Below are 23,894 nucleotides of genomic sequence, written 5' to 3'. Positions count from 1 at the left end.
CAATAAGGAAGATTATCGTAGAAGGTTGTTGATTTTGATAAAGGAATTTTGCAAATCTATAGAATTCAATGGAGTGACTATCAATGGAATATTAGATGAGGGGCTTCTTAGACAGCAATCAAGCACCTTTGCAAGGACCATGAAGCATCAATATTAATTAATGCCTAACCCACATGAAGAGGGTTCAACAACAAAGCTTTGGACAGAACTAAAACAGAGCACATTGTTGCATGAAGAAATTTTAGAGTACTTCAAGCTTGCTAATATATGTCAAACCATGATATTGGGTTCAGTGGAGGATGAGAGAGTTTTTAGTGCTTTGGGCTTCCTAAAATCAAAGCTAAGAAACAAACTAGACAAGAATTTGGAATCATGCTTGAGGGTATACACATCTAGGTATAATGTCAATACTTTTCCTTTTCAAAAAGCAATGGAAATCTGGAAGAAAAGATGCAAAAGAAGAGGGGTGGGACTGGGCAACACCATTAACCAATCTCCTATAGTGATTCCAAGTGGGACAAGTACATTTGGCAGTGGCACTGGCCATGGGATTGGGAGTCATAGAAGTGGAGGTTAGAGTGAACTTGAAGTTGAAGAAGACACAAACAAAAATGAAGAGAACAATGAAGCAACTGGACTACTAGAATTGGATGATGATGACGACATAGATATGAATTAGAAAATTTAGGAAATTTCTACTAAATTAGCAATGGCAATCAATAGGTATTTTTTGAACTTATTAACTACTATATGATATCCTATCATTCAATGTTCATTTTAGAAAAGCAAGAAATTAGAATCTATTATGTTTCATCATTAAAATTTGAGAACAAAGAGTATTATTACTATAGAGTGTAGTTTATATCATGTCATCAATTATCATTCATATTTGAATTTGAAATTCCTGAATGAAATTTTTTTTTCTATTTTATTCATTTATTCAACATACATTGAATTGGAAAACATGAAAATTAGATAGAATCATAGATTCAATTCCACAATTAATAATTATTAATGATTTTCAGTTGCAATAATTAGCTAATATTGTACAATTCTTGTAAGCCAATGACCCTAAATTCCCTTTTAAAGAAACAAGGGAGAAACAACAGCTTCAGGTCGATTTGCCTAATGTGAAGTCTCAAAATCTAAATTAGTAAGACATCTACAAGTCTACAACATCTCTACAACTTTAGTTGTACATTTTTGCATTTGATAGGCCGGTTTAGTAAATTAGCAATTTTAGCATAGGCAATAGCATCTGCAAGACTGCAACATTGATCCTGTTCAAAAAACAAAGTTCAAACTTGTTACTTTAAACCTAGAGTCTAGATTGTAGTATGTAGGATAATATGAAAGATATTCATATATAGTAAAGATATAGAGATGATTGAAACTGAAAGTACTTTCACATATAGACTATAAGTTTCTGTAGTATGCTCCATTCTTCTTCGGTTGGAAGGGAAAAAAATTTGATGTTACGGTAAATGACCTACATTCTCGTCAGCATTCCATACTTGGAAGAGCGAGTTTCAAGCAATGTTCATTCCACTAGTGCACGCAAATTTGTGAATATTTTGATGCACTTTGCAATGCCTTTATGAGTTCTGTCCTGAGGAAGGTTACCTAAATCAAAATTTATTTGGTCCTCCAACTTTTGTTTGTAAACTTCTCTTCCAATGAAACCCGTTGTTGAGAAATCAGGTCCAAGACTCGGTAAACCAAAAGATATCAATTTTGTTGTTTTATTTTTCATCTTGGCGAGCTTTGGCCCAAATAAAGCAAGAACTTCTTTTGCTTCTGTTAGTTTTTGACATTTATGAAATACAGAGGTTTCCTTTATTATTGAACCAATGCGGTCCCGAATTCCCTTGCTTGCCAAATGCTCATCAGCAGTGCTATTGATTTCTTCCATAATCTGCTTTGCAGTTTTCTATCTCTGACCAAAACTCTTGTTCTCGTCAAGTTGCTCTTTCAGCTTCCCAAAAACATCTGTAAGAGCTTCGTAGAGTTTGAACCAATCACACAACCTATGATCAAAAGCCTTTATTTGCCCCCAGAAGTGATTTTTTATTTTCTTTACTATATCATTTACATGGTCATTCAAGCCGTTTTCATTTTTTTTAATAGTATCATTTGCCTTCTTTAGGTCTTCTTTCATTTCCGAGTACTGGTGTTCACTATGTTTTCTTATTTGCTCTGCTTTATTTTCCCATCCTTTTTCTTTCTCTTCCCACTCTTTTGTTTTTACCCTCTCATTTTCCAACTCTTTATTTAACTTATTGTTTACATTTGCAGCATTCTCCAAGTTTCTGTATAACTTAGTTGAAGAATTTTTTTCATCTTGAATTTTTTTTCCATTTTTTCCAAATTTTCCCTCAGAGTTTTTAGTTCTGCATCCATTTGTTCTTGCTGTTCAATTGCTTCTTTAGAGCCAGAGGATGAATTTTTTATCCTTTTCTCTAATTCTTTGCACCTGTTTACTGTTGTTTTCTCACTTGCCTTTATATTTTCCAAGTCTTCCTTTAACTTATCTATTGTGTCTTGAAGCTTTCCTTTCTCTCTCTCCAACTTCATCACTGAAATATAAACCACTTGGTTGGTCATTTTGGACACATTTATCTTGTCCACATTTTTAATTTTGGATAAATCCATTTGGAGGGTGCTAACTTGAAATTTAGATGGATCTAACTGACTCTATGGTGGATTGTTATCTCTAGCTGGGGGCATAACAACCATGAATTCCATCATATCTTTATCTGGGTCATATGTGGGAAATAACCTATTGGTTGCACGTTCTACATCACAAGCTGCAGCAATTGCTTCCATCTTCATTGTCTTACTATTTTGTCTATTCTTGTTTTTTGATTTTTCATAATTAGTTACAAATTCATTGTAATGAAAATCAAGATTTTGTGAGACAATTGAATATTTGAATGGTGAAATAGCAGTAGCACTTGCTCTGATGTACGAGCTTCCACCAATACCATGAGGATAACCAACACCTAGACTCATTAGTGGGGTTTGTGGACTGTTCTGAGGGTTTTTCCCTGAAGAATGGGCAATTGTTGGACTCACAATCACCATTGGCGTTGTTGTACTAGTAGTACTACTAATACTTGTCATAACCTTTTGCTTCTTTACACTTTCTTGATCTCCAGGACCAAATTTTTTTACATCTATATACAATGTCCCTTTCGAACCATTAGTTTTAGTTGTACCCATGATATCTACAGCTGTGGGAGTGGCAGTTGATTCGGATTGAATTTGAGTGCTTGGAAGTGGAACTGTAAATGAAGCAGGAACAAATTTAATTAACTAAGATGAATCCAATATGGATGGAATTGACTGAGTTGATGATTGATCTCCATGCCCAAGGCCTAGTTTCTAACCATGTTTTGGTGCTACAGCTGGTGGTTGAGGTGGTAACCAAACCCCTTCTCCATTGGGACCCAGACCACTTGAACCTTGGCAGCCCATTTTTTCTACAATTTTTGCCCCTTTTCTATATATAAGTTTGGTGGATGCATCAACTCCTCTCTGAATTTGTGTACTAGATGAGGGATTCAAAGAATCTTGGTCATCGTAATCATCATTAGTATCACTATGATGTGCTTCGGGTGGATGCTCCTTGTTCCACAATTCGTGAAACATTGTATCCTCTTCAACCTCATCATGATCTAAAGAGGTCTTTGGCTCACCAAGATCTATACATTCATCCATTAGCTCTTTTGGAATAGGTTTTGTAGATGGTTTATTAGTTTTCTTGTAGAAATTGGATGATGTTATGCCCTACACTTTTCCATTCTGTTTGTGCAATGCCATTATTTGTGATGACAATTCCTGTATTGACATATTATTTTCAGCAGCATATTTCTCCATCTATTTTTTGACCTCCTCCCAGGAGTCCATATTTTTAAATTTTTCAATCAAAGGCATACTTTTATGTTGATATTTTCTTGTAGAAGTCCCAATGCCCTTAAGCCTTGCTCCAATTATGTTCAATGGATCATACTGCCAGTGACTGTCAACATCAAATCAAAAAATTGAAAAAAAGACTTCTGCCACTTTGAATCCTCTTCTCTCAAATGTGAACCCTCCAAAGGAGAATGGCAAGGAGGGAAATATCATTTTATTTTGCTGACCATGAAAGAGTACATCTGTGCTCTCCATTTGTCATACATATTCCAACGCAAATATCGTCTCTATTACATGCATTAGAAGTTTGTAGGGTTCTACCCATGAACCGTAAAACCTTAACACAGTGTACTCTTCCATTAAGTACTAGTCAGCCAATTGTAGTTCACTTCCGAGTTGAATGCAATTTCTACAAGTAACAAGAAATCTAGGCATTGGAGTGCCTCTAATTTTATGGTACATTGGTGCCAAAAAGAAGTCTACAAAATTGTTGTAGTTCCTTCTGTTATCAATCATCCTTATCTAAGGTGTCCACTCATATATTGGATTTTGGCCTTGAGTGTAACTGCAAAACTTGTTTGCCCCAAATAATGCATGATGCTTTTCTAGGAGAAGATAGCACAAGTAGGTTGTGAATCTAAATCTCTTCTCTAAACCTCTTTGAATCATTAGTAATTGATCTTGCATGCAACGAACAATGTGTTCAATAAAATGATATCTTACTGGTTCTTTTTTAAAATGAATATGATAAAGCATTTCAAGAATGCTGGCATCCACTTTTTTTTTACTATCCAATCCCAAACAAAATGCTAGCAAGGAAATACTATCTTGTACCCATGGCACAAAAAATTCAAAATCATAAGGAGGCATGTGATTTGGACTCAACCTACAACCGCTTGTTATTCCTCTGATATAAGAATCTCTCTGTTCTACATCTAATTTTTCATAATCATCTACCAGCTTTCCTTGGTCAATATGTATGTTTGACTATTGTTGTTGAAACCTTAGGTTCAACAGACTAGCAAATTCACTCTCAGTTATGGACAAAATTTCCTCTTGAGTAATTTTATTCACAATTGCTTTTCTATTTTCATCATAATTTTTGGCGTAGAGCATAAAAATTTTTGGGCAAGGGAATACTTGAGGTAACACCATGTGTGCTGACCCAGCTACCCACGGTGCAATTTTATTTGCAGTTGCATTTACACTAGGGTTAAATGAACAAAATTTTGAAGCCTTATTTGGATCGTTCCACTTGTTTCCAAGTGCAAATCTTATCTCCATTATACCCTTATTTCCATGAATAACAAGATCATGTATATCATGGAATAAATCACTAAAACCTGGTGTTTTAAGCATATTGTGGAATTCTATTATTTTGCCCATGTTATTCTTGGTTTTTGTTTTTCCCATCGTGGTAAATATTTATACACAGCTACAAGCCTAAAGGGGTGATTCAAAATTAAAACCTTACAAACTAAATTTTTTTATATAATATAAATAGTAAAGTTGTAAATTAAGAGGCTTGAAAATTTTTAAATGTGGGATGTAAATTTTTAGGATTTTAGTAGTTACACTTACCCGTTCATGTTTACATTGCCCTTAGTTTCAATTTTTGCAGAGAGCTAAGAGACTATAGTTTGTTGCTTTCCTCAGACCACAATCCTCAACCTAGAAAATTAGAAATTAAGAATCCATAACTTTGTTGCACTGTAACTTTGTAAATTGTAAGCCCTTTCTAATTTCTAAATCTGTCGATAATGTATAACTACAAAATTAAAGAAACTTAAAGTGCCAAAATTGTACAATTTGTACTTTATAGTCTATAGTGGTCACACTTGTCACATAGTACACTTTCAATTTAAATGTGAGTGGAATCGTGGACCACTAGTTACTAGACATGCATTAAGTGTTAACTAACCCGTCATAATGTTTTAATGTCATTCATAACCTCACTATGTTAACTGCAAGTGGAATGTGATTATGTCAATGTGATAACTGAGTAGTGACACGTGTCACAATTCTAGGACGCATTTGAAATGACAGGGTTTCTTTTTCCTTTCAACCCAAAATGCAACTACCCAGTAGTCAAGCCTAGTAAAAATGGTTGCAGGACCACATTCTAGCCAGGTTCCAAAAGCTTGTGGACTTCACCTGCCCAAGGGATCCCCACTCCTAGAACTACATGAGCGATAATTTTAATGTCATCGCCCAAATATACTACTTTAAAAATCTTCCTCAAGAGCACCACAATTTTGGCCCTTGCTTCTCTGAGGTCAAGCAGGGAGGCTAGAAATTGTGACGTAATGTCACTATTGACACGATACTGATTCTCATTCTCCAAAAACTCATGCCCTAGAACCATTTTGACAGCAGCAATAACAAACTTCACACCAGAGCATGGAACAACCTCATTGCAAATTGACAAGAGGTTTTCCTTAGGAATGCAACCTAGAAAGGCCTTCTTCTCCTCTTCCAAAGTGCATCTCAGGCAAATAGGGTTGTCCATCTTTATTGCAAAATTCAAACTCTAAGTTCTAACAGACTAACACCAAACAAACCAGACCTATCGACTACCAAAAATGAGATGAGCAATGATGAAAGAAGTAGCTCAATCCCCTATAAATAATCTTAGTGGGTAGGGTGCCAGGGATTATTTATTTTTTCTGTCCGACTACCAATTCAATTACATTAAATTAGAAAATATTCTCAAATCTTGAACATAATTGCAAGTACATGCCGAAAAGGCCAATTGTAATTAAACACTAACACTGTCCATTGTCCTATAATGCGTGTGAACCCGTTTAATCAATGGAAAAGGCCAATTGTAATTAAGACTAATAGTACTACTGCTAGTGGACTATGGCATGTCCTGTAATGCGTGCCGATGGAAAAGCCCAATTGTAAATTGTAATTAACAGTGACAAGACATCAATATACTATCTCCTGCAACTTAAGTGATACACGTTGGATAGAAATGTGTCACCATTTCAGACACTTGAACAAGGTCGAGACTTCATTCCAGACGTTTGGTCCCGAAATAAACCTTCAACCATTGATATATTATCATTGGACGGTAGTTTGAATCATGTAATTAATATTCTATATGTCATTAATATTTATCATTTAAATAACCTGAGCTTTTTTCATTTTAAATTTTAAATTTTTGTCTATAATCTACATGTAATTAATGTTTATCATTTCAATCATCTGAGCTTTGTTCATTTTGTATTGGTAATAATAACAAGTGCCACATAGTGGCATGTATTTGCCGTTATAGTTTTAATTTAATTAGTAATTAGAAATATAAGTTTAATTTATAAATTGTCAATTTAAAGTAAAAAATATAATGCTCTCAGAGTGTCAAGTTACACTTGCAGTTGCAAATTATAAAATTTGTAAAAAATTGTAAACGATTTTTTTTATCATATAACGCATTTGAATCCTAGTTAGATTAACAAATAATCATTTTAATTATTTTTAGGAAGTAAAAGTCATTTGACTAAATTTTAATGATAGTATTTTATATCTTTACTATAAATTTTTGTTTTTGTTTTTAACCTAATTGAATATTTCTAATTTTAAATTAGTTAGAGAACCAAATAAATATGCAATACTTGCTAAAATGTTTCCTTTATTATTAAAAATTTATTTTTACTGTTCCTTTCATGCAATTATACACTATAAACCCATGATCAAAATGTGTATACTATTAAAAATATATTAAAGACATTTAACTAATTAAACTTAATAAAAAAATTATCTCACAATTAGGGGTGATTGTCAAGTTTCAAGCCTCACACTAACTAATTCAGTGGTGGGAGGTTATAAATAGAACATGTTTTTAATTTAAGAGATCAATAAATTTTATTTTATAATATCCTTTTAAACCTGATATGTTCTATCAATATAAAATATTTAAGTATGTAAAAATAATAGTTTATTTGTTGATAACAATTTAAAAGTACTTCATTAATGTTTTGATGGGAGTATTTGTACTTCATTAATTTTATGAGTTTTTCAAAATCTATATTAAAAATTGGTTCAATTAAAAATTTAAATTTAATTTTTTTAATAAACTAAACTACAATGGTATTGGTAACTGTCGATAAATAATTGTCAGAGATCGGTTGTACAATTTGGGAAGTGGTGTGTGGTTAGTGGTAGTGTACTAGCGAGAGAATGTTGCTATCACTGACATGGCATTTAATTCTTTCCAGGTACACTATACTCCAAAGATAACTTACCTTGATACGTGTCAAGATTTCGGTGACTACCTCGACAATTCTTCTTCCTTCAAGAAATGTTGGCCAAAATTAAACCTCAGCCATTGATCTTGGATCATCAGATGGTCTGAGTTCTCAAATAATACATTTAACATAATTATAGTGGTAGTGGCAAAGATTATGCTTCCATAATGTACGGTCAAACAACCACGTCTTTAAATCATCACTTGCTAGTTGCCAATAATTTATGTAAGTTGGTATGCTAGGTTAGGCTACTTATTTCCCATCTTTTGAAAATAGCCATACCAACTATAACTTTCTAAAAACCATTCGCCATAACAAATAAATTAATTCAATTATTTGGAAAATAATTTCACCATTTTTTTATAAAAAAGGTATCGGTTATTAAAATATTTGCCAACCAATATCCATATTTCAAAACATAATTCGTCATCAATATTAATAATTTTATTAAAAAAAAAAATTATAATCTCCATTATTTTATAAAAATTGTCTAAACTATTAAAAAAATTGCCAACACTATTAATTTTTTTTTCACCCAAATGACATGTGATTCGCCACAATTTTATAAATTTTGGGAGGGGGGGGGGGGGTTCCTTAAAGTTATCCTTGCACGCAATGTTCTAGTTTGCTTTAATTACTAGCATTTTTTCCTTTTCTTCTCTCCTATGAATGATAAGTGTTTATTTTAGTAGAATGTATTCCTATTTGTAGAAGCATATCCTTTATGTGTCAAATAATATTACTAGTTTACTTTGACCTGTAGGATTATTCACTTCGCTTATTATTATAACAATCTAAGGAACTCTTGGCCTTCATGTCCTATAAAGGGTTCTAGTTTGCTATTGTTTTAAAACATAATTCATAAATCACAATAAGATGGAGACAATTTTGAAATTAGGACTTTCTATTTAGGGCTTTTCAGGCTTATCTGTTTGTTGGCTATCATGGTCCTATAAGCTGTTTGGTCTCATTGATGTTATAAAATATTGATCATTAGTCCATTCAATCATGAAACAAGACTTCATAATTTGAAGGTCGGGGTCACACTACTGGACTCTTCATCATATAAAAGCATGAAGCCAACCGATGTAATAATTATGTCCAAGATTTATGCTTTTACATAATGATGGGTCTAATAATAAGATTGAAATGTGCTACTCCTAATGAAATTTTTGACAAAGAACAAAAAAATACAACGAAGCACCCAATGAAGGAACTAGCCTCAAGCAAAGTAGCTAACCACAACAAATACTTTCTAAAAAGGAGCAAGAATGCCAAATTCAAAAATTGTAGTTGATGTGGCTTCAATGAATGTTGCTAAATTAGATGAGTTGATCAAGAAATATTTAACTGAGATCCCCACTAGTGAAAATGAATTGTATAGACATCCAAAGCCAGAACCTGTCACTGAGTTACCAATGAAGATTTTCCAAACAAAGTAGTTGTTTGATAAACCATCAACTAAGGTTCAAACAAGCATAGAAGCAACTAAGTTGGAGAATGGCCAAGTATTGCGTGATGAGGTTAAGGATGGTGTGATTAATAACAATTTTCTTTCTGAATCCCAACAATGTTCTAGTTTTGTGACTCGTGAATTTGAACATTTGGGGGACAGATTGATCAAATTAATGGATTGCGATATAGAGTTTGTAGCTATAAAAAATTGTTTCCTTACTAGCCTAAATAAAATTGGACTTGCAACCAGTGTTACTAGTATTTATCAAAATTCACATACAGGTAGGTTGGGATAGGCTCGACTGTAGATTTTCAACAAACAGGCTAAGATAACAAGAAATTATTATGGTATAGCAAATGTTGTGGGTGCCCTGTGCACATCAATATGGGACTACACAACATGAAAATTAGCCTTTTGGTTGTCCTTTGGAGGGGCTTCATTCTACAATGGTTGTATGTCATGAGTGCTATTTTTGGCCAGGGGATGTCTTTAAACTTTTTGCTTCGAAGTTTTTATTTAGAATGCTTTTTTTGGTCTAATGAGCAATGTTTTGGTTATGTTTAGTATAATATCATGTTTATGTATAGGGTGTTCAAAGAAACTATTTTTTGTTGGTGTTTAAAGAAACTATTGTCTAGAATAGCAGAACAAGGTGGTGCATTCAATTAATTAGCCCTTTAGCAATATGATTGAATGAATGACTCAAAGGTTGTCAATGTGGACAAAGTAGCCTATGGGACCTCCTAGGTAATGAAAACACTCTAAAGTAGGTTAGCTAGAACATTAGACCCTTTGTAATTGCTTCTTTAAGTGTGTTCATGGACATTTAATTTTGATCACTATGTTTTTTGTCATGTCTCACTATTTTTTCAAAAGTACCTAAATTGCGCCTTCTAAAATCTCCCAAAACATGGAGCAGATGTCATTGTATGTTGGGTACTCCATGATAAATGCCACTTTGTCTCTACTGCTCCTATGTTGCAAAATATTGTCTCCTTTCATTCTTCCCCAGGTACCTACGTGTTTCACTCCTCAAATGAGTAGAACTTGTCCTAAGCTGCATTATGGGCACTTTAGCTCTCCATTCGGTATTTGCCCCTTAATATATGCTTTCTATTTGTGATCTTTGAGGGTTTGAATTCTTTGATATAATTGTCTTTTTTGTGCCCATTTTTTTTGACCATACGAGACTTCTAAATTTTCCTTCACAAACTTCTTTATTCTATCATTGTTATTGGGATTTTTTTTGCACATCAACTTTTCATTTTTTGTTCTTTTGGTATTTTGCTTCATCCACAATCTCTTCCTCCTTTCATGTCTCTCCTCTGTGAAATGTAGGCCAATGATTGTTTTCACAAATTCATTTTTCTTAACATCATAAACCTCTTTTGGGAGGTGATGATGGATAGGGGTACAAGAGGAGGGCTCAAGATATATGTAACTCTCCCTCATAGATATACAGCTATAGCCTGCCTAGATTTTAATATAACTAGATGGATTTGTGGGTTCAATTAGGTAATTAGATGTTGCATAATCTATTGGCCTACCTAGATTTGATTGTTTTGTCAAGGTCATCACCACCAATATGTAGAAGTGTTGAATCTTCAAGTTGTTGTATGACTGTTCATGGGGAATACCAATTGATGTTGTTGTCTACATTCAATGAATTAAAGTTATAATTTAGACTATCAAGGCATCATTGTCCCATACCCTTTTGGCTAGACTATCATACCACTGGAATGACCCCTTTGTTTTGTTTATGTTATACCTTATAGCAATGGTTTGTTCTAAATTGCTGATGTTTGTAAGTGTTCAAACCTGTAATGAATTTTAATGATGTAGTTTGCATTATTTGCAATGAGTGAAATTAGTTGTGATTAAATTAGTAATATATTTAAAATTGAGAGATGTTTGACATGTTTTTTGACATCTATGTGTAACTGATAGTGCAATTTGTGGTCTATTTTTCTATTATTGTTAATGTTGACTTCCAGTGGAAGTGTTTGATTTTAATTCATAAAAGTTCATGAAATTCTACTTATGCTAGTAGGCTCACATTGTAGAATGTGTCTGATAGTATCACTTTTTTGGTTTGTTTGCATGAACTTTACTAAATGAGATGAACTGCTGGTTTCTTCCTCTATATGTCTTCATTTGTAAGTTGTACTATGTATTGTGCAAGAGTTTGAAGGAATATTCTTGGGTGGATAATGATTCTTTCCTTAATTCTGTATGCCTTCATTTGTAATTTTGTACTATGTGTTGTGCAAGAGTTTGAAGGAATATTTTTGGGTGGATAATGATTCTTTCCTTAAGTATATAGGTGGGTGAAATAATTTCAAGGTTTGAGAAAAAGGGATATTATCTAAAAGGTAAGAATCAAACCCTTTTGTGTAATCAAACTTAACAATAGCATAATATATTATTCTGATGGATCCCTTAGGTAAACTAAGTTATTGTTATCATGTAACAATTCTAATATGCATTGAACTTATTGTTAGGTCTCAAAATGGTCTCTATGGAAAGATCATTTGTTGAGAAACACTACAAGGACCTGTCTGCAAAACCATTCTTTGGTGGTTTGGTAGAGTACATTATATCTGGCCCAGTGGTTGCTATGGTCTGGGAGAGTAAAAATGTGGTTGCAACTGGCTGAACAATCATAGGAGCAACAAATCCTCTGGCTTCTTCCCTAGAATAATTAGAGGTGATTATGCAATTGAGATAGGAAGGTTAAAAACGTAACCCTGAATATAAGAGAACATAAATTTCTTTCTCATGTTACTTTAATTAAAAATGTAGGATAGAATTTTTTTCTTTTTTTTAGTTTCATCAATTCTTAATGCACTTTTCTTGTTGTGTGCATAGTGCTTATGGTCTTATCCATATTATGATGTGCCATTGATTAAATTAAAATACCCAAACCATGTCTTCTAAGTTTTGACAATGCATCAAGTTTTCATACGATGATGTTGTTTCTATTTTTATAACCTTTGTAAAAGGCCAAATCTTAATCCTCTTGACTTAGGTATATGCTGCTCTTTGGCTAAGTAGTTATGTTAAAAGAGGAATATCTATTTTGTGGAATTTATGAGGACTTTTACCCTACCATCATCTTCACCCATATTGAGGGTTTTTTTTTACCTCATTTTTTTGTTAGTGCTTGCCATTCATTTTGGTAAATGATTGTGCTATGAGGGGTATGAATATGTGGTGAGATTTGCCTAGGGCTTTACTTGTTGCAGTCATCTACACACACTTTGAAGATTTGAACCCACTCTTTTGGAAGTGACTGTGTGTTTGCCCTTGGGTAGGGGATTGTTAGAAGGGACACATCTATGATGTGAAGTTTACCCAAGTCTTTAAGTTTTGAGTTTACACCTTGCATCATTTGGAACCATAGCTTGAGTTTGAAGCTGGGTCAATGCTAATAGAGTCAATTAGTCACAACTTTACACATTTGAATGTCAACTTTTATCTCCTATTTATGTTTCTTCCACTGCAAATTTGAGAAGAGTTAATGGTTAGATTTTCCTTCACTAAAGTTTCAATAAAGCACTTACTGTGAAGATGAGCCATAACCCCATTTTTTGTAAATGTGTAATGGATGACAACTAAATATCAACATCATAGCTTTGTAAACTTGTGGTGGACAAAAACTAATTAAGATGATCCCAAACTGTGATACTAAGATTACTATACAATTGAACCTAGAAAATAGAATGCTATTGATATGGAATATGGAAGCCTGATAATGAGGATTGTCATTTTCAAAAAAAAAAATTCTATTTTTAGTTTTTTCTTTGGAAAATTTTAGTTTGCAAGTTGAATATGCATTCATAAATGACAAAATGTTAAGGGAACACACATCAAGCATGTTTGAGTAAATATGGGGAGGAAGGCTCTATTAAACCAATTTTTTTGATGGATCTTGTAAGTATAATCATAGATGTCTAGCTGATGTAGGAAATGATTTAGGTTCATGATGCAGGAGCATCCAGAGGTATAAGGGCAATCCTGTGTCACCCAAAAAAATGTACTTAGACTTAGTTTTTGTTTCATGTCTTTTCATTTTTGGATACCCATTTGGGTCAAATAAAGGTTCCAACTCTCACAGTTCAACTATCAGTGTGCTAGAAAATCTTGAAAAAAGAGGAGCATGCAATTTGGCCATCATTTTGGTGAACTGGAAGGTGTGAATTGGATAGATGAATGTAATTGTGATTTAGAGCATTCTAGAAAAAGAATCAGGTCAAAAGGCCCCATGGTTTGAAAGTTATTGCAATTTTTTGGGTTTTGGAGACCTCCTAAGAATGCTTCAAAGTCAGGTTAGGGGCATCAAATGACCTCGAAAAGGGCCAAAAAATAGGGGATGAGTGAAGCTTGTCCATAGGGCTATAGAGTACTTTGAGAGCTTTCCAAAAATGTAAATGGTTCATCAATCGGAGCTACGGTTCAAAAGTTATGCCTCCTGGAAGGTTGGTTACCATTTCTGGATTCTTCTAGATTTGCATCGACTTCTAACATAGCTTCTGGAACCTTCTATTTGGTCAATGGATGCCTACTAGCACTTTCTAGAATGTACTCCTAGTCCTTAACCCTCTGGGGTCTATTTAAGGAGATTTCTGGCATTGTAAAAGGTAGTTCGGAGTGGAGTTTGAGAAGAGGTACTGAAAGGAGAAATTATCTCCAGATTTATGCTATCGTAAGCCCTTAGGGCATGTCTTGAAATTTATTTTCTCTGTACTATTTGTACTAGCTTATTTTCTTAGTTAATACAATTTCCCTTTTCTGTTGTGTCCATTCTGTTCTTGGGTTGTGTCCCCATCAGTTCAATGTTTATAACAATTTGGGAAACTCTTTTTTGGATTGTTTTAAAAAATTGTATCCTATTGTTCTAATAATATGCAATGCTTGCAGGAATGTCATCCATGGTAGTGATGTAGTGGAAAGTGCAAAGAAAGAAATTTCCGTATGGTTTCTAGAGGGTGTGCCTGACTGGAAAAGCAGTCTGCATCCTTGGATTTATGAGTCTTGAGATTTGTGATCCGTTTTAATGTTTATATTTGAGAAGTGTTTAGCATGTTACTAAGGTACTTATTTCATCTCATATGCCAAGAGTAAAATGCTCTTAGTATTTTTGTTGGAGTCTACTTATTCTGTTATGGTAATTATGAAGTACATGGTTCTAAATTTTTTAGTTCAGGACTTATCTGTTGATACTTGAAGTTGTATGTTCACAAGTATATCATCAATTATAATACATGGTTTTAGTAATAATAGATTAATGAATGGTGGTCTAGCATATGGTGTTGGTGTTTATCTTGCTCCTAAAGATTGCTCCTACCTGAGGTATGAAAGATTATGTTCAAAAATGATGTCTTGGTGGGGATTTTTTAAATGTTTGAATACCAAAATATTCTTTCCTTTAATACGCATATTCTTTATTTAAGAAGGAATGTTTGACTTACTATTATTGCTTATTCTTTATAGTGTTCCATTTTTAGACCTAGACATTAATGAGGAACAATATGTTGTGTTGTGTCGAGTTATTTTGGGGAATGTTGAGGAAGTTCCTCTTGGTTCTCTTTAGTTTCATCTGAGTTGTGAAAATTTTGATTCTGGCATTAACGATATCGCCACTCCAAAGCATTACATTATTTGGAGCACTCACATGAATACACACATTCTTCCAAAATATGTTGTCAGTTTTAAGCCTCCTCACTAGTCTCAAGGGGAATAAAAGCTCCATATTCCTCATTTTCAAGAGGTTCCTTCTCATTTTGAAAGTTAAATACAAAGGAGAAATTCCTTTGATTCTTGTTGCTATTTTTGATCTAGTGAAACTAGTTCAATGCCTCAGAATCAATGAAATTGCCTTGTTCTCATCTCCTCACTCTCTTTGTGTTGTTTAATTATTTTTACCTTCACATATGAATGATTTGATTGCTATTCTGGATATGTATGTTGTCTATAAGCTATTTGCAGGAAATTCCTGTGGTTTTCTCTTTCTCTTGGTATTTGTAGATTCTTTACATAATTGGTGTTATCCATGAACATTTCTTGACATTCTACTTGGACATGGATATTGATGGTAGAGACAACTCCTTTTTTTAGGTGAAGATGGTGAAGCATAGGGTGAAGGATGGATCAACTCCAAGGAAAATTTTTTGGACAGCAGAGATACACATTGCCAAAATAGAGAAGGATGCTCAAATTAAGTTGAACCTCTATCGTCAATCCAAGTTTCATATGATCAATCCATTGAGGAAGAAAAAGATAGGAAATCCATTAGGATAAAAAATTTTCCCTAGGGGCACAGCCACAAGCTTTCTTGATCACAATGATCCTCCTCAACTCTGAGGTTCCTTCACTAACAACTAGATCTGTACCGGACTTTGAATTTCATTTTTCTTTTAAATGTTGGTGAACTTTTTCAGTAATCATTGATGCTAGCATGGAACCCTTCCCTTACATGAAAGGTTTTTGACCTAAGCTATGAATCAATGAGGTCACAAACAAGGGACCTCATCCCCAATTATCAATACTAATGCTCAAACCTATGAGCACATTAGAGCATTGAAGGTGACTAGTGATGTTGGCATGACACTCTTCCAATATATGAAACATGAAATGCTTTTGACCTAGATCTATAAATCAGTGAGGCCACAAAATATGAACCTCATTCCCAATTATCAATATTGATGTTCAAACCTACTAGTACATTAAATTTTTAAAGGTAGAAAACTACGATCACAATGAGCCAACAGGAGTTTGAGCCTTTATGGTCACAACAATATCACCATCATAAAACCAAAACACTATGGGATGAACCCAATTAGACTTTGAATTTCATCTCTTATATTTGTTTTTGAAATTAATGTTGGTATATGTGGCCAAAACCAAATTGTGCACTATAGTTGGCCATGCCTGTTTTTGTCCATTGTTTTTGTTTAAGTTTATTTAGAATCAAAACTAAACATTAAGTCTGAATCTACCTTGCTTGATGACACTGAACACTTTTTCATGTATTAGATATGGATAACTCCATACAAATGTAGTGAGGAGTGGGTTGGTGGGCTGTATTCTTATCAAAGCCAAGGTGATGATACTCTAGTTGCATGGTCTGATAGGTAAGTTTGAATACCATGGAATTCATGCATTTACAACAAGTTTTTCATGGACACAAATAGATTAATGTATTTCTATAGATTGAATTGCACTGAATTAGTTTCTATAAGTTGAACTTACTTAAATCTAAAATGTAAGAATCAATTTCCCCAAATTTCTATTAAGTTTTAATAACCAAACTTATCAAACTCAATTTATAAAAGGGACCCAATCTTTATATGAAGCTCTTTACGATTTTTTATTTTAGGGATCACCCAATTGAGAAAAAGGACATTGTACTCTGGTACACAATGGGCTTCCATCATCTTCCTTTCCAAGAGGACTACCCAATCATGCCAATAGTCTCTTCTACTTTTGAACTAAAGCCAACAAACTTCTTTGAAAGAAATGCTATTATGAGGACTACACCCATGTTTGACAAGGACCTTCCAACATGTTCAATGTGAGCTCCATGAACATTTTCACCTTTTCAACATTATGTTATGGTAGAAGAAAACAACAAGGACTCTCTTGGCATCATCTACAAGGAGCCATGGGGACAATTCAAAGCACTATGCTTCTCCAAGTAAAAATAAAGAAGCTGGTAAAAGAGATGAAGCTTCCTTCCAAGGGGTCAAAACACCTCCCAGTCCACGTAAATCACATAACTTCTCAACATCAAGGTCTTCCACATAATAGTCAAATGAAACTGATCTCTTTGACCTTGTTGATATGGACTATGGTAAAGTGTATGATATGTAAGTGTATGATGGAATAGAGAAAATCTAGAGCACCATTATAACTTATAATATAGAGGGATGGTGATAGTAGTTAGTTAGAGGTTGGTTCCAACATTCCATCCATCCTTTTTTGGGTAGATGATGATAATTTTATTTGATGGTTATTGTTGAGCAACATAATAGTTCTATTCACATTATATATCAAGTAAATAAATGGCTTGACATTGCTTCAACTTTTCATGCTGTCCATTTCTTTATATAATCAAAAGGCTTGAAATGTGGAAAAATGTTCACCATTAAATGGGGACAATCCTTGTGGAAATTAACTAAACTTAGTTGAATTGTACAATAATAAGTCATATTATGTGTACCCCATATGTTCAAAACATGAAAATAATTCTTTTTATCATATGTTTTATCTTTTGGTGGGCCCTGTCAGCCAGGGACTACCTTCAGACAATGTACATGATTTGTCTCAACCATATAACTAACTATATATTCTTCATATTAGTTACTCTCGGTGTTTTTCAAGCATTCTATAAAATAGTTCACATGCCTTGCATATGATATGATATTTTTCATGCATCCTGCACTGTTTCTCATCCGGCTAATGATGGATTACGCAGAGTGATCTGAAACCATGATGCTAAAAAACACACAATCAAACCCAAAATGAACTTGCACCACAAATGGATTGTGGAAATTTGATATTGGTAAAATTGCATGCATGTCTACCAAGACAATCACAACTTAAACATATATTTTTCCTAGTAGACATGCATGCAAAATTAACAATATCATATTTACACAATCCATTTGTAGTGCAAGTTCATTTTTTATTTTATTGTGTGTGTTTTTTAGAATCATGGTTTTAGATCACTCTGCATAATCCATCATCATCCAAATGAGAAAGTGTAGGATGCATGCAAAATGTCATATCATAGGCAAGGCATGTGAACTGTTTTATAGAATGCCTAAAAAAGTTTTACACCTAGCTGTTGGTGGAAATTTCTACCTTCATTGGTCAAAATTTCTACCAACGCCTAAATTTTTTTCTACCTTTGTTGGTCGAAATTTCCACCTTCATTGGTCAAAATTTCCACCAACACCTAAATTTTTTCTACCTTTGTTGGTTGAAATTTCCACCAACACCCAAATTTTTTTCTATCTTTGTTGGTCAAAATTTCCACCTTCATTGGTCGAAATTTCCACTAACACCTAAATTCTTTTCTACCTTTGTTGGTCAAAATTTCCACCTTCATTGGTCAAAATTTCCACCAACACCTAAATTTTTTTCTACCTTTTGTTGGTCGAAATTTCCACCAACGACCAAATTTTTTTCTACCTTTGTTGGTCAAAATTTTGATGAATTCCTAATTGAACTTATGCAATGGCTTTGGAAGGTTTTCAACCAATAGGTTGGTCAAAATTTTGACCAACTAGTGAGTTGGTCAAAATTTTGACCAAAAAAATTTTGACCAATGGCTTGGTCAAATTTGTTCAAAATTTAGTCAAAAAATGGGTCAAAAATTTGACCAATAAAGGTCAAAAAATGAACCCAAATGTACTAGTGATAAAATACTCACCACATATCCATCTTATAATTTAACATGTAAACTGAAATAGCTAACTACACATGTTCATCCATAGCACTAAAAAAAATAACAATGACACAGTAAATTTGTTACCTAGAAACCCTCTAATGAGAAGGTAAAACTAAGGTGGGGATGACACTTACAAATCTTCACTACTGCAGTTGTAAAGCGTAGTCAATTATGGTTACAATCAGTTTGACCATAAACTATGATCTACTCTCTAAGGAGTTTTCCTTGTTAAAGGCTTACAATGACTATTAGGTCACACCTTGTCAAAGGATGACAAAACCCTTTTAGAATTGTGCCTTCTTAGAGGACTTAAACTTACAATGAAGTAAGCACTTGGTTAAGAGATTTACACAAGTCTACTAAGACTACTCTATTAGGATATTTTCTCTATATCACCTATTAAAATGATTCAACATCATGATCCTTCAGTTAGCACTCTGTTGCTAGATGTCAAATCTTCTCTTTGTTGATAAATCTGTGATCCTTCTACTTAGATATATCTCCTATGTCCTCTCTCTTCTTTCCTCTATTCTCTCTAACTAATTCTACAATTCAAAATATTGTAATAACCTCCATAGCCACCATGAATGCTCTCTCTACACTTAGAAATTGTATCCTTCTATACATACAAATTATTTAGGGTTTTCCTTGTTAAATAAACATAGGTGGACTAGGGTTAGGTAAGAATCAATGGCTGAAGTTGATCCATATTTCCATAATCATCCCTTAATTTGATTGGTTGCATGTGTTGCATAGGGATTCATAATATACCTCCATACTTATCTTCAATAATCTTTAAAAAATCATTGTGTTGTCCCAAAAATGGTTTACATAGAATTTTGTGCCATCATAGACAACAATGTCCAAAATTATTCACTTAGCATCTATAGGCTCTAATGATCGGCCATCACTATATTCTCAATGTTGTAACTCAAATTTTGAATGCCTTAGCATACACTATTTACTTAATTCCTGAATCGGTCGATAGGTAAATTTTTCTCAGCTTATGAGTGACTTGACATATACTATCTACTCGGCATGTATTGTCTAAAAATTTATAATTGGCATGCTTTGATCACTCAACTCACACTGATTACTCCAATTTATTTGTGTGTGTGTGTGTGTGTGTGTGTACGTGTGTGCATGTGTGTATGCTTATGCATGCATACATGTGTGTGTGTGTGTGTGTGTGGACCTTGACTCATGTAGACCTTTTCTTCTTTTTATGGAGATTACTAATAGAGCTCTTATTTTTTAGGTGCATTCCTTACATATAGTATCAAAGCTCTAGGTTCTACTCAAGGACCTTGAGTTCACTATGCTTAGTCATGACCTTTGGGATCACCATGCTTATTTGTAACCCTTCAGTTCACTATTCTTAGTCATGACCTTAGGTGTCATAAATTGTAAGTCAACCAAAACTAGTCTATGTGCATTTGTGTTTGGTTCTCAAATTTATTGTTATGTCTCCCAATAATGGTTATTCCTGATAAAAATGGAAAGGAAACTCTTATTTTATTAGTTATAGGAGTAAAAATGGTGATTTTTAAAGCTTTATCCTTATGTATGTTGGAAATATAGATGAAGTAACTGAGAGGGGAGGGGTGAATCAGTTACCACAAAAACAATTCCAAAAATCCCTTAGATGTCTATAAAGCTTACTAACTACTAATACTCGATAAATAGTCCAGGAATACTGTAACTCGGTAGGTTAACTAGTTATTACTCATCTAGCATTCATAGTTATTAATATGCATGCAAGAGTTAAATAAATGAACACTAGAGACACCAGATTTAATGTGGAAACCCAATATGGGAAAAACCACCAAGTAATTAGTCACCAATTTTCACTCTTCTGAAGTGAACCTTGTAAGGAGCCAACCCTGTTAAAGGTTAAAATACACACTGTTAGGTGTGACCTTGTTAGAGACTTTAATCACCCTGTTAGGAGTGGCCTGGTTAGAGGTCTTTAGAATAATTCAACTGAACTATCACCTTGTTAGAGGATTTACAAAATGGCTATTAAACCAACTTTGTAAAGAGATTTTGGATTCACTATTACAATGATTAGTAAGAAACAATGAAATGACCTGAATGATATGTAACTTATCTTCTGTTGATTACAGATCTCTATTTTGCTTTACTGGATCCTTATTGATCGAATACAACTTTGTAGATCCTCCAAGATATCTAATCCTTCATCAGAATTTGCTCAATATTCACTTATTCCATCTTCATTCATATATCTACACACTCCCTTTTAATTCACAACTTGAACACCTATATATATACCTTTTAGATTATCAAGTCGGCTCAAATATAAGTTACAACAATTGAAAAGATCATTACATCAGTCGAATACACTTATTGCACAAAACAATTGAACTTATTATCAAAACAATAAAATCCTTCGCTGGCTGACCCAGCTCGGTAACCACTGCTCAGAATTTTTTTCTAGTGTTAACCAAGTGAAGCTTGGTAAACACTAAAAACCTTGCAAAAATCCTTTGAAGACCGAGTGAACTCGGTTAACACTGACCTTCCTTTGCTTACCTTGTGAGCTTGGTAAAAACTAACTTTTTACCACATTATCTTTGATGACTGAGTGAGCTTGGTAGACATTGACTTTTCTTCGTTAACCTTGGGAGCTCAGTTAACACTAACTTTCTGTTACAAAATCCTCTGATGCCCAAGTGAGCTCGATAAGAACTAACTTTACTATGTAATGTTTAGGAACGTTTGGTAGACACTGTAAATTGCTTTGCTGATCATCTGAGCTTGGTAGACTTTGTCTGATGACTAATATGACACTTGTGTAACATCAAAGACAATACACAATTAACAATTGTATCCAACAATCTCCCTCTTTGGCATTGATGGAAACACAACATGTCATAGCAGAATGAAATTTGAAAACAAGTCTAACAAGTCTTTTTCTGTTAGAACAACTTTCTCTATTAGATAGAAAACTCTCCCTCTTTTAGTAATCTCCCTCTGTGAAGGAATTTCATAGCGAACTCTTCCTTTCAAACAAATTTTAGAAAGATATGACAATAAAACTCTCCCTCTTTAACAACACAACTCAAATGAATATTAATGTACCTTTATTACTGATTCATATGCAATATTTCCTAATTATGCTGCATCAACTGATAGATCTTCAACTTGGTATGCATTAATGCATCACTAAAACTTCATTTTAGTGAACTTCAAATAGGGGAGTGATCCCTAACTTACCTCTTAGATACAAGAATGCATCCTTAGGTAATGGTTTTGTGAATATGTCAGCAATTTGTTCCTTTGTATGGACATATTCCAATTTGAACTCCTTATCTTGCACCAATTCTCTGAAAAAATGATATTTTATTGCAATGTGCTTAGTTTTAGAATGCATCACTAGATTCTTAGATATGTTGATTGCACTTGTATTATCACAGAACATAACAACTGGTTCTTTGATTTCCACCTTCATGCCTTCCAACAACTATTTAAACCAAACAATATTAGAACAGTTTACTGTTGCAGCAACATACTCTGCCTTTGTTGTAGATTGGGATGTACAATTCTGCTTTTTGCTTATCCAAGAAACCAACCTCTTTCCAAGAAATAATGCTCCTCCACTTGTACTTTTTTTGTCATCAAAGTTTTCTACCCAATCAACATCAGTAAACACTTTCAAATCCAGATTACCTCCAAATTTGTACCATAAACCATAATCTTCAGTTCCTTTCAAATATCTCATTATTCTTTTGATTGCCATCATGTGATTTTCTCTTGGTTTTGCTGAAAATCTTGCTACAATACCAATTGCAAGGGCAATATCTGGCTTAGTATGAACCACATACTGCAACTTCTCAATCATAGATCTATACAATGTTTGATCTACTTCTTTTGATTCATCTTCCTCGATAAGTTTTAATCCAGTACACATAGGAGTCCCAACTAGTTTACAATCTTCCATACCAAACTTTTTCAATATCTCCTTGATGTATTTTTATTGAGTGATGTAGATACCATTTTTATTCTACTGAATTTGAAGACCAACAAAGAATTCGATTTCACCAAACATAGACATTTCAAATTCTTTGTTCATTTGCTCTTAAAATTCTTTGCAAAGATCATCATTCCTTGTGAAAACAGTATCATTTACAAATATTTCTGCCAAGACAATCTTATTATCTGGTCCTTCCTTTATATACAAGCTAGTGTTATCATTAGTTCTTTGAAAACCAATCTAAATAAGATAGTTATGCAATCTTACATACCATGCTCTAGGGGCTTGTTTCAGACCATACAATGCCTTGTGTAATTTGTAGACCATGTTCTTCTTATCTAGATCAACAAAACCTTCAGGTTGTTCAATGTAAACTCCTTCATCCAGGATACCATTGAGGAATGCTAACTTGACATCCATCTGATAAACTTTGAATCCTTTGTGAGCAGCATATGCAAGTAAGGTTCTAACTCCTTCCAATCTTGCAATAGGAGCAAATGTTTCTCCATAGTCTATTCCTTCTTCTTGAGCATATCATTTGCATACTAGTCTAGCTTTGTTTCTTAATACCTTACCATCTTCAGTCAACTTATTTCTGAATATCCACTTAGTTCCAATCACATTTTTATCTTTAAGCCTGGGTACAAGAGTCCATGTCTTTTTTTTCTCTATTTGCTCTATTTCTTCATTCATGGCCTCAATCCAACTATCATTTCCCAATGCATCTTTGATATTTCTAGGTTCAAAATCAGCAAGTAAATAGGTACCTTTCAACTTACTTCTTGTCATGGTTCTTTCAGATTTGTCTCCAATGATCTGATCTAC

The 23,894-nt window shown here is 33.7% G+C and overlaps 2 pseudogenes; both read left to right on the top strand.

The window, feature by feature from the left end:
• The first annotated feature begins 3,335 nt into the window (after positions 1-3,335).
• Positions 3,336-14,659, top strand: LOC149568489 (nucleoside diphosphate kinase 1-like; annotated as a pseudogene).
• An 87-nt stretch (positions 14,660-14,746) lies between these two features.
• On the top strand, positions 14,747-17,198 carry LOC149568488 (amine oxidase [copper-containing] gamma 1-like; annotated as a pseudogene).
• The last annotated feature ends 6,696 nt before the right edge of the window (positions 17,199-23,894 follow it).

This window comes from Cupressus sempervirens, chromosome 3 (assembly GCF_028749045.1).
Source record: "Cupressus sempervirens isolate cs-2001-9-10 chromosome 3, ASM2874904v1, whole genome shotgun sequence".
In the NCBI taxonomy this organism is placed as follows: domain Eukaryota; kingdom Viridiplantae; phylum Streptophyta; class Pinopsida; order Cupressales; family Cupressaceae; genus Cupressus; species Cupressus sempervirens.
This window is presented reverse-complemented; position numbering and strand designations above follow the sequence as displayed.